The following is an 11,514-nucleotide window of genomic DNA, read 5'->3' as shown; positions in this document are numbered from 1 at the left end:
ATATGCGAGCCGTTCCCTCAGCAAACCTGAGCGTAACTACACTGTTACGGAACAGGAGTGTCTCGCTGTAGTTTTCTCTGTTCAGCGGTTTCGGTGCTACCTATATGGATGCCATGTCACGGTTGTGACGGACCATCATGCCCTGTGTTGGCTCGTCAACCTTCGTGATCCATCTGGTCATCTGGCACGCTGGGCCCTTCGTCTGCAGGAATACGACTTCACTGTCTCGTACAAGAGTGGCCACAAACTTGCCGATGCAGACTGCCTATCACGTCTCCCCTTCCCACGACCGAATGGTACTCTGCTGACTTCGACCACTACATCTCCTCCGTTGTTCCCGAGTTTCCTGACGCCTCGGCTCTGCGGACTGCGCAAGAGGCCGACATAAGCCTCGAGCCACTGCTTTGCGACGGCGCGGGATTCCACAGCTCCCAGCCCATTCTGTCTCCGTGATGGCTTTTTGTACAAAAAGGCTTATTCCAGCACCGGCACGAATTTTCTACTTGTGGTCCCCGAAAGTTACCGCTCGTGCATCCTGCGTGCCATGCACGACGACCCCACTTCCGGTCACCTGGGCTCTGCACGAACCCTCCACCGTGTCCGCGACCGGTTTTATTGGCCGAAAATGCGCCAGACGACTGAGCGATATGTGGCGAGCTGCACTGACTGCCAACGGAACAAACGTCCTACGTCCACGCCACAGGGCCTGCTGCATCCTGTGACTCTACCACATGGTGCATTTGAGAAAGTTGGAATCGACCTTATGGGTCCCTTCCCGAAATCTTAATTCCGATGGAAATCGCTGGATCGTGGTTTGTGCCAACTATTTCATCCGCTACTGAATAGTGGCCGCTCTTCCTTCAGCCACCGCTCACTACTCGCCCATGTTCTTGCTCCGTTCCGTCATCCTGCGCCATGGACCTCCGCGAGTGATCATCAGTGATCGAGGTCGGCAGTTTACGGTAGATGTCGTGGAAGAGCTTCTCCGTTTGTGCTCGTCACATTTTCGACACTTCACACCATACCACCCTCAAACCAACGGTTTGATGGAGCGCACCAACCGCACACTCGTCAACATGCTCTCTATGTACACTGCATCAGACCACAAGAACTGGGATACAATACTGTCGTTTATAACGTTTGCCTTCAACACTGCAACACATGAGACGACCGGCTAAAGCCCATATTTTCTTCTTTATGCCCGTGATCCTCGGTATTCCCTCGACCCCATTCTTCCCTATTCCGTCCATGACGAACCTTGCATCGCCGAAACTCTGTGTCGGGCCGAATAAGTTCGCCGTCTCGCCCGTTTGCGGATTCTGGCTTGAAAAATCTGTAAGGGGCAATAACCTCACATTTTCTCACACAATCTCACTCAATTCACATAAGAAATCACGTACAAGTTGCATATAATTGCATAAGTTCTCATAGTTTCTTGTACATGATCATAAATTATGTACGATATTTTATGATAAGGATGTGCACCTTATGAGACTCTATGCGATTAAATGAGACTTGATGAGGTTATTGCCCCGTAGAACTTTTGGTTTTTCAGGAGTGAAAGCTCGGTATGACAGACAACATCGCCATGTGTCTTACGCACATGGATACTTAGTGTGGCTTTGGCGACCTCTCGGGAAACGTGGTTTAGCCCAGAAAATGTTGGCGCATTACGCTGGCCTTTACGTTGTCCTCGACCGCGTCAGCGACCTGAATTACGAAATCGCACGCATGACCGCAACTCAGCTACAACGGAACTCAGTCATGTTGCCCGGATGAAGCCGTACCAATCCCGTGGGAACGACTAACTTCCTCGCCCAGGAGGGCTTCGGCTGTCCCGGGGGAAAATGTAGCAATCCTGAAGAAGAGCGCACATAGAAAAAGAAAGGGAAAAGGACGTTGAGAAAGACGAGGATACTCTGGTGCCCATGTCAGACTCGCAGCCGTTCACCAGCTGAGTTCTCTGCGTCCTCGACCTGTGGAGCGCTCCGACGTCAAACCCCCGTCGTAACAATATCATCATTACTAGCAGTCAAGGCTTTTGCACGAATGTAAAAAGTAAATTTTAACGTATTTCCTTGGCATGAGGTATGCTATGAGCAGTGTCTCCTGTTCTTAAATGTGTACGTTTTCAGTTTTGGTCCTTTGTCATCACACATGTCAATGTATAATGTCTAATAAAACTTTTTCTAAACACAACCAGGTGATCGCATTGCCGAGATTCGGTCCCTAACGCAGCAGTTCGATGTGGGGCAAAGGGATCGCTGGCGAGGGTTCAGAAAAAGTGTGACGTCTAAAACCTAACATGGCTGATTGAACGGCAGAGATCTCTGTGAGAAACAAAAAAAAGAAAAATGAAAAATCGAAAAGACGATGCGCGGTCTTTCAATTTTACTTTGCCCTATTCACTTCTTGTCCAGTCCAGGCAGAAGAGATTAAAATTAAATTTTTTGCATTACTGCCACGATTAGACGACGAAACAAAATAGTCTTAGAGGCGCCTGTCTAATCCCAATAAATAACAAAAGCAACAGACCAAAACTGATGCGAGTCATCTGGTCTCGACGGGTTGACAGCTTCATTTTGTAAATCGTTTAAGCCTGCCCTAGCTCCAGTATTGGCAAGGTTGTACTAATCAGTGTAGACCAGGATTTTTCGCTTCCGTTCTTTCTATCCCCGCATACGGTTTTAATCCCTACAAGCTTCGTTTTATTTCTTCGTAATGGCTATTACGTCTCACAAACAGAGAATGCGATATACCTATGAAGTATATGAGCCCCAAGGCTGCAAACTGTTATAACTTTGGTCAGTGACTAGACCTGTGGAACTAAAGCAGAGTGTTTATACGATCATTAATCGAGTCACTTGCGCGCTTGAATGCTGTGAGGTACAAAAGGACAGCATTGCAATGGTTCAGCTCGATCCTGCAAATGCTTTTATATGCGTCATGTCGTACTGGGCATGTTAAAGTTTTGTAAATACCAGGTGTGTCCTTAGAGCAGGCGTGAACATGCGTTATAGGGGATGTCCTACTCGGCTTGCTTTAAAAAAGTTGGGCAAGCACGAAATAGGGTAAAAAGCTTTCTGAAACAAGGCTGTCCCGATCTCATTCCTGTTATTTTGTTAATTCAAAAAAAAATATTTTGTTGAAAAGTTATGTGCTGTGCCAATTTATTTGCGGTTTTCAACTTCACGCGACGAAGGTCCTCGTTATAGCTTTTGCTAGCGATATAGGAACATTCTGTGCTGACTATGGTAGTAATCTAAAGTGGGGGAAGTTGTCAAAAATTTTGTTCTGCTTGCGGTAGTTCGGGGACCGGAAAACTGTTTGGAGTCCTGGCATAGTGACCGGCATTACACATTGGACATTTTGTTCAACATATCACGGATGAGGGGCCAGCTAACCGCTCGGGAGTGCGGTGAAAGGAAACCTGATTGAAGAGGCCAGCGAATGGGAGAAAATACAAGTTCAGCATCTTTTCTCATTCTATATTTGAACATGCCACTGCGTGCAACCTTTTCTTCGTGCATAAGCTATGATACGCGCTTCAGAAAATACCATGTTCTGTATAGTTATCGCGCAGAAACTGCAACACGTAGTCGTAGCCTTCATTAGGCTCTGTGGATGAGAGAGTGCAAAGAACAGGTCTCATTCGGTGAATCCGCAATGGAGGACACAGTTTGGCTCACCTTTGCTTGACATTGCTGGTCAACAAACGTATTTTTTTCTCAGACGTTTCGGAATGCGTCTCGAGAACTGTACTTACGCCAGTCTAGAGTGAACAGATACTTGCCCGAATGAAACTACTGTTTTGAAATCGCGAATGTCTGGAGGCTGTTGCCCTTCAGAGAACTGACCAAACAGTGGTGAAACTGCTGCGCCATTGGCTCAAAACTGCGCCTGCTATAATTGTAGCTATGATATAGAGTTTTCGCCCACTTTTGCTCCGCACCTGTGGAAAATAGTCATTGAATTACTTTCGGGAGAGAGGAATGGAGGTCGGTGCTTTTCAATGTTGGCTTCGCACTACACTGCAAGGAATGCGTCTCCAAAAGTAGTGGCGTGGAAATATAAAAACAAATTTCGAATAATTCATGAAAAGCGCCTGTCCTCTGATTTTAGTTGTACCTTACATTTCTATTCGAAGCCCCGTGCGAATATCGGAAATTCATGCATGCCTCTGATTCCCAGAACTCTCAACAAACAAGCAAACAAACAAACAAACAAACAAACAAACAAACAAACAAACAAACAAAAATGTGGCGTCTCTGAACAGCCTCTTTTAGCTTCACATTCCCGATCGCTAACATGCGGCTGTTGCCGCGCGCTAGTGACCGTGCCCCATTAACACCAGATGACTCTATGTACGGGGCTGGGACGGTACAAGCGGCGTTGACCAACCGTCCCAGCCCCGTAAGGCCAGGAAGGGTGGCAGTTCCTGGCCCTACGGGGCTGGGGCGGTAGGTCAACGCAGCTTGCGGAGGGGTCTAGGGGTCTATCTGTTGTAGGCCGTCATTGCACCCGCCGCTGCTTTGGTGGTGGTAGGCGGCTGTTGTTGCGGCGCACGTATTTCTCTCCCTCTTCTTTTTCCTTTCTTCTCTATTTTCTCTTCTGTCCGCACGATGCAGCGGAGGTGGCTGAGCTACAGAGCCAGTAGCAGGCCCGTGCATTTTCTTTTCCTTCTTCCAACAGCCACAATAATACGGCCCCACGAGCTGGAAAAGACCCGTTGCTAGGATGGATGGAAACAACTTTATTTAATAAAAAAAAAGTCTTCCAGGGTGGTCCCCTATTAGTCCAGGAGTCCACGGGCTTTTGCTTCACATAGAGCCCGATCGACCAGCCATTTCTGACCGGCGGGTTGAGCTGTCCGCAAAGCAGCCTCAAAGGAAGAAAAGGTGGGATGGGGGATGGGGAGCACTGCCTGGGGGGAAGGACATTCCCACAGGTAGTGGAAAAGTGAGGATTTTGGCTCGCCACAGGTGTCGCAGTGAGGGGGCAAGCCAGGGTGAAGGCATGAGAGACGGTAGGGGGAAATGAAACAATCCGTCTGCAATTGTCGCTATGTAGCGCTGGATAAGGGTGACAAGGTGCTGTGGGGTGGTGGCAGTGTCATGCGCTTGTGTTTGTAGAATGTAGTGATTTGGTGGTATGCAGAAAGGACCGATGCGGCCTCCTGCGCGGAGTTGGGTGCCTGATCATCCGGGGCTCGGGTAGAGAGTTCTCGAGCCAGCGCATGAACGCGCTCATTACCGGGGATCGAGGCATGCCCTGGGATCCACGTTAGATTAACCGTTCGGTCGAGAGAGGTGGCGGTGGTAAGAATATGATGCGCTGCCGGCATCGCCACGCCGTTTAGGTAGTGGCGGTATGCTGCCTGAGAATCTGTACAAATTTAGACCCGTTGCTATTTGACTCGGCACGCTGCATAACAGTAAAGCCGGCAACTGGTGCGTTGTGCTTGAAGGAAGTTTTGCATAGTGATTTGTTTTAATGTCCCAAATCGATTCAGGCTATGAGAGACGCCGTAGTGGAAGACTCCGGAAATTTCGACCACCTGGGGTTCTTAAACGTGCACTGATATCGCAGAGCACACAGACGCCTAACTTTCGCCTTCATCGAAAATCAACCTTCTAGAATGGGATTCCCTGCCGCATCCTGCAACACAGTAGTCGAGCGTCCGAAACACTGCGCCATCGTTGCGGGGTTGCAGAGTCATTTGTTCCGTTGGTGCGTGAGAGCCTCGGCAATAATGTTGCTGGTTTCCTGTTTCGGTCTTGGCCGCACTTGCTCGGAAGTTCCGTACACACAGTATGCGACATAGACCACCCAGGTGTCCTGGCAATCAGAAAACCTGACTGGCAGATGTATCGTATATTCGTGTCCCGGAACCTGATAAATCTAGCCGTTCGCTACCGTGTGCCGATGATATCCTGCCTCACGCAAGTTGCCCTCACTGTGCTCCCAGGTAATGTCGGAGGGAGATAGAGTGCCAAACTGCACGAAGCCCTACGCCCCTAAGTTCGTCATGTGTTCGATGGAGGTAGCATATTGTTCCGGACGACATCAAGGAAGAAAAAGCGGGCAGTGGCGCGGACAGGAGCGCTCGCGCTAGGCCCGGCAACATTTTCATTAAACGTCATCTCACTGTCATCGACCATCTCTCTGTCTTCGGTTCTCCTGTTTTCATCGGCTTGCCGTATCGTAACAATATGAAATCCCCCTGACCTGCTGGAAATCTTATATCGTCCAAACGGGCCATAAATGAACAATATAAATGAACAGCCAAGGAACGGGAAAAAATTTAATTTACCCTATCACTGTAGCGCATGTCCTATGGCTACCCGTGATAACCCGTACCAGAGTCCTTCAATGCTTTTCAAAGCATTGAAGGACTCTGCCCGTGCCGAGATTTTTCTGGAAAATAAGAAAATTTTGAGGCGAATTCAGAGCTTGGTGAAGCTTGATTGGGTCAGTGGTATTTTTATTACATTTTATTAGAAAAAAAAAAGCATGCTGATGCCTCCCACATGGTTCATAATTTGGCAGCCATAAGGATATCAGAACTATATATATATAAATCAGGCACTAGCTTGCGCCCTGTTCTTCTCTTGTTCTCGCCTGTTTTGTATCGCGCAGTTCTTTTCGCCAAACAATTTGTTCGACAGATACCATATTGAACCATTCAAGGAAATTGTTTTTCTTTATTCATGAAGAAACACGCCGCAATCATGCTCTCGCTCTTCGGTTTTTCGCAGAACTGCAAAACATACACCTTGGAAAAAAAGAAACCTGCCAATGGGAGCTCGTTCAACGCCGCTTAGACAGACCACCGACATGAAACCGAGCACTTCGCGGAATTGTTGCTACAAGCCACCTCCTGCTGTACGCCGCTGCCCAGTGGTGCCTTTCGGCCGATAACCAGCTACTATACGACGCCCTTCCTAAGCGGCTTGGCGAACATGCTCTTCCACCAAGAATAATAATAATAAAAAAGCGCCTTCCTCCCGACTTTTCTTCCGTCTTTTTTTTTTTTTTTTTAGTTGAGATGCTGTCGTCTGCGGTACTTCCGCATCGTAGGAATGAATTTTGTATATCAGGAGTCGCTTAATCCGAAGGCAAGTCTCGGTACGCGCACGTTCTTGCAATTTCGCCTTCGTTGAAATGCAGCCCCCGCGGCCGTAATCGAACCCGTGAGGCTATTGGATTATGCCGGAGGGCTCAGCGAGGTAGTTTTTTTTCTCCTCTTTTTTTGTTCTTTGCTATTTTTTATATCACACTTTTATTTCTTAATTTTTTTTTGCATCCTGCACCAAATTATATTTCTGTTCACACGAATCGCCTGCTTCTCTTTTCTCTTTTCCATCTTCAACCTTTGTTCACTTTCTCTTTCCGACGATGTTCTGTTACATTTTTGTGAACTTTTTTGATGGTACTGCATTTTCACAAAGGAAACTACTTTCAGTTTCCCTTGCAGGTTCCCGTTTCCTTTTTTCTTAGCATGCAACGTCCCACCATACTTTAATATGTTGTGGCTTCGATCATCTCATTTTGCGCCCGTTTTCTGACCCTTAATCTTTCCTAATTAGCGTTTGGCACAGAAGAACTAATTGGCTTTTGACGCAAAAGTCTTGATTGACCTTTGCAGAAAAGGTGGCTGTTTTGTTTCTTCTTTTTTGTTTTGGTTGGTTTATACAGCACTAGCCAGATTTGGGCAGGCGATTGCTTATCTTTTAATCTTTTTTTGCTTACTTTTGTATATGAGAGTTATCAAGTTATCGAAATGAAAAGGTGGTCGGTACCAATTTTCATTTGAAATAAGCACCTGCGTCCATTTGAAGCGGCCTGCTCTCACGGCTGATGCTGACCTACACAAACCACAAACAACCCTCTCGAGCGCGCTGCGGTCAGGCCACCGGAAAGTGTCTGCGCAGCTATGAGAATGCGCACATCGTACAGGAAGGCAGCTCAATAAATTACAATTTTTTAGCCACTTCTATTCTGCGTTTGCCGCTCCAAATAAACAGACAACATGCACATATGTCATGAAAAATTTGAATAGCTTTGTTTGCGACTTGAAAAAACACACACACAAAAGAGACGAATTTAAAGCACGAATAAAAATATACTTGTAACAATGAAAGATATATGTATACGGGAAAGCTACAGAATACTCCAGTTTGTTGAACACCCATACAAAGAAGGACAAGGATAGTGGATCAGTTTTGAACTACGTGCAAATAAAACTGATGTAGAGCTGTTTTTTTTTTTTTTTTATCTACCTCTGCCCAGCTCAGCGCGGAAAAGTAGATCATACGCGGAAGCAGGCCTTTTCCAGTCGCCCAGCTATCGCATCGCAGCAGCGTAGGGAGCGACCTTTATGCGCCGCGCTGCTCTTTAGGCAGCTTCTCTTTGGACCGTGTAAGTGACGAGGGTGCTCGCGCATCAGCATTGCTGCTGGACGCAAGGCAACTAAGGGCGAGCGTAGGGAGGCAGATGACACAAAAGAGCAGACGCCGGCACAGCGCGTTGCCTCGGGCTAGCGGCAGCAGAAGAGACCGCGGGAAAGTGTGGGGCAGTGAAAGCCGCTTCCTCCTCATCAGTTTCGATGACGTCACGAAAGCCACGCATGCGCAGCATCTTTTTGAGCCTAAAACCTGTGGAAATGGAAGAGCAGAGGGAGATGGAAGAGCTGGCGCCGGACTCTGGTAGGAGCCCACAAATCAGTGCGAGGCCGGAGGTTGAGTGTGTTTCATCCGCGCTGGTCGAACGCTGCGCGGGTGCTGAATTTGTGGACTGTTCTTGGCGCCGACGCACGTGAAACCCAGCAAGCCCGCGCGCAAGGCGCCCTACGTTCAAAAGGCGTCTTTGTTGAGTCGTCCTGAATTTGGGACAGTTCTATTTTAAGGCTTAATACTACGCTGTGCAGTGCTTCTCTTCGAATATTATCTGCGTGTTTTTAAACGAATGAAGACGGTCCTTATAGCAAGGCCAGTTATAGTTAAATACAGTTTGGTTGCATTACTGCAACTTTAGAAAGTTTAGGGGCGAAGTGTTCTTTTCTACAGACGCTTTCACGCTGCGATGTATGCGTGCCTTGTCGGTACTCCGCGTCATGAAAATAAGCACGCCTACACGACCTCTGGATTGTTGGCAGTCAACACAGCTGGTTCATTCATAAAGGTGAGAGCCTATTTTCTTCTGTATAAAACATCTTTGAGGTTTGCTATAAAAATAGAATTGTGGCTGTTCTTAAGTTTTATAATCACCATTGTCTTAGGTTCCAATTTGACGTGAATTGATTCTGCAGGCTTTTTACTTGATTGTGCACTAAAGTCTCGGGCTCATCATCTCTAAATATAGTACAATTCTAATCTCTTATCGCTACGTTACCAATATTACAGTATACTTCTGAATGACATAGAAAGTAGACGACAGACCGGTCTGCATGACAAATGATGTCTTGAAAGACCAGCTATGCTGTGTAATGTCGGCAACAGGACTCTAGAAAACGATAATAATGACCTTCGGTAAGTATTAAAAACAGGCGTAAATAGAATTCTCCAAATCCTAAAACGCATTTCTTGCCTATGCTTCCAGACTTCCACGCTTAACAAATAAAAGAAAATTGAAACTGCTTTACTGCCTTCGGAAACACTTTAAGGGCTTGAATAGTTTCGTTATCGTGCTCGCCACGCAGTTTTCGGTGATTTGATTGATGGCGGATACGAAGTTTAGATTTTTCGTCGTGCCGCGCGCTTCGCAGAAATGCAGTGAAATTCTTCGTTGCTACGCTGTCGTGGGCTGTTTGGGGAGTCCGAGAAGCTCTTCTAACTGGATTTCGCGCCGACTGCGCGGATATTGCGGGGCGCAGTGAATGCGCTTTTCGCAATAGGTCGAGAGGCGCTCCTGCGCGGGTAGCCGCTTGGAAGAAATGACGCCGGCAAAGCCAGTTTTCGCGCTCGCTGTGGTGCAGCCAGGAGACGCGGGCGCCGTTTATTTGGATTTCTTTGGTTACTTCCAAACATTGCAGCTTCAGTGGGGCTATTGAAGCAGCGGGGGTAAGTAAACAAGTGGATTAGAGCTACGAACTAATACTCGTTTATATTAATAACGAGGAAAATTTGTGACAAGCGTAAATGATGCTTATGACCAGTCTGTATTAACGTTTTGTTAAGGCCTGAAACACGAGCAATAACTAAACGATGTGAGCGCAAGATCCTGTTCACGATGGTGATAAAGGAATTTATTCATGTTTAGAGACGAATACGAATGACACAAATCAAGTCAGGCTACTCCATCAGAGCGGCTATTCGCGCGGAGCCCATCACTAAGCAAGAAAACAGCAGCACACAGCAAGCATAACTAAACTTAGACAATTTTTTTTGAAGTCAGCAAGGAAGTAAACAATTTTTCATGGCACGTAATACTATTCTCCAAAACGCAATTAAAATTCTACCTACTGAAAAAAAAAAATTATGAGGGACGACTTTACGACTAAAGTAGTGAGAGGCGGAAGCCTGAGTGCCGCATTCTGCTAAGGAACTGGCACTGATGAGTAATTAATTAAAGAGTAATTAAATTAAAGTAATTATTACTCAGACAAAAACAACCAATAATTAGTAATTAATTACTTAATTTGAGAATAATGGCAAATTACTGACATTATTAATTACTTATAATTATCATATAGGGCACATATTCGCGCATACTGTGGTGATGCTCTGTGATTGGGCGAGACCTCTATGATGTCATCCCGCCTCGGCCAATCAGAAAGCCGCAAAAGCAGGACACATTTTGTCCATGACAGCAGGGGTCATTAAAGGCTTTCGCTTTATTATTTCCAGCACTGTGCAAAATACTGCATATTAGTCTATGTACAATACCTATGTACATTTTTAGAATAGCACGCGCAGACGGATTTGGACTGATTTTCAAATCAAGATCCATAAATATGACGGCAGTTTGTAGGACCGAGTGGGGTGTTAAATGTCTTGGGCTCATGAGGAACAGAACATACCGCTATTTGTCGACAATGTTATAACTGTCGATTTTAATGTGCCTCTTTCGAAAATCGTTACAGAACGGTCTGAACAAACTGTGATCGAAAATTAGGCACACTTAGCAACAGAAGCTGTTTCATATGTCAGTGGGCACGTGCAGTCGTCTTCAAAAATACCCGCCTTCGGCGACAAGAGTGGCTGTACACCGCGGCGCGGCCATCTCTTTCGGGTTTTCCTCATTGCGAGGGTGCACCGAGTGTAGACATCTTCCGCCCTCACTCTCACGACCGCGCTTGATAAATTATATGTGCGCCCTTCGGCTGCTTCTTTACTGACGGCGATCGCTACGAACCTGGATTCTAACGCGTATTTAGTACGGAAGTCGTCATGTAGACCCCAAAGCCGAGCAACTATCTTACGTTTTTCGTGCTTACTACTGATTGGCCAGCGACATCATGACTTCACAGTTCACGTGTCCGGACGCGGATAATTCAGTTTTGGTACGACACCA

At 46.7% G+C, this 11,514-nt stretch overlaps 1 protein-coding gene across 1 annotated transcript in view; it reads left to right on the top strand.

The window, feature by feature from the left end:
• The first annotated feature begins 8,646 nt into the window (after positions 1-8,646).
• LOC146200163 (uncharacterized) overlaps positions 8,647-11,514 on the top strand; it is a 93,597-nt gene continuing 90,729 nt past the window's right edge. Inside the window, exon 1 of the mRNA XM_084595391.1 lies at positions 8,647-9,183. The gene's annotated coding sequence lies outside the window, so the exon portion shown is untranslated. The remainder of the gene's footprint in view (positions 9,184-11,514) is intronic.

The sequence above is a fragment of the Amblyomma maculatum genome, chromosome 2 (assembly GCF_055883805.1).
Source record: "Amblyomma maculatum isolate TAMU_Amacu chromosome 2, ASM5588380v1, whole genome shotgun sequence".
Lineage (NCBI taxonomy): Eukaryota > Metazoa > Arthropoda > Arachnida > Ixodida > Ixodidae > Amblyomma > Amblyomma maculatum.
Note: the sequence above shows the minus strand (reverse complement) of the source record. Positions and strands in the feature narration are given on the sequence as shown.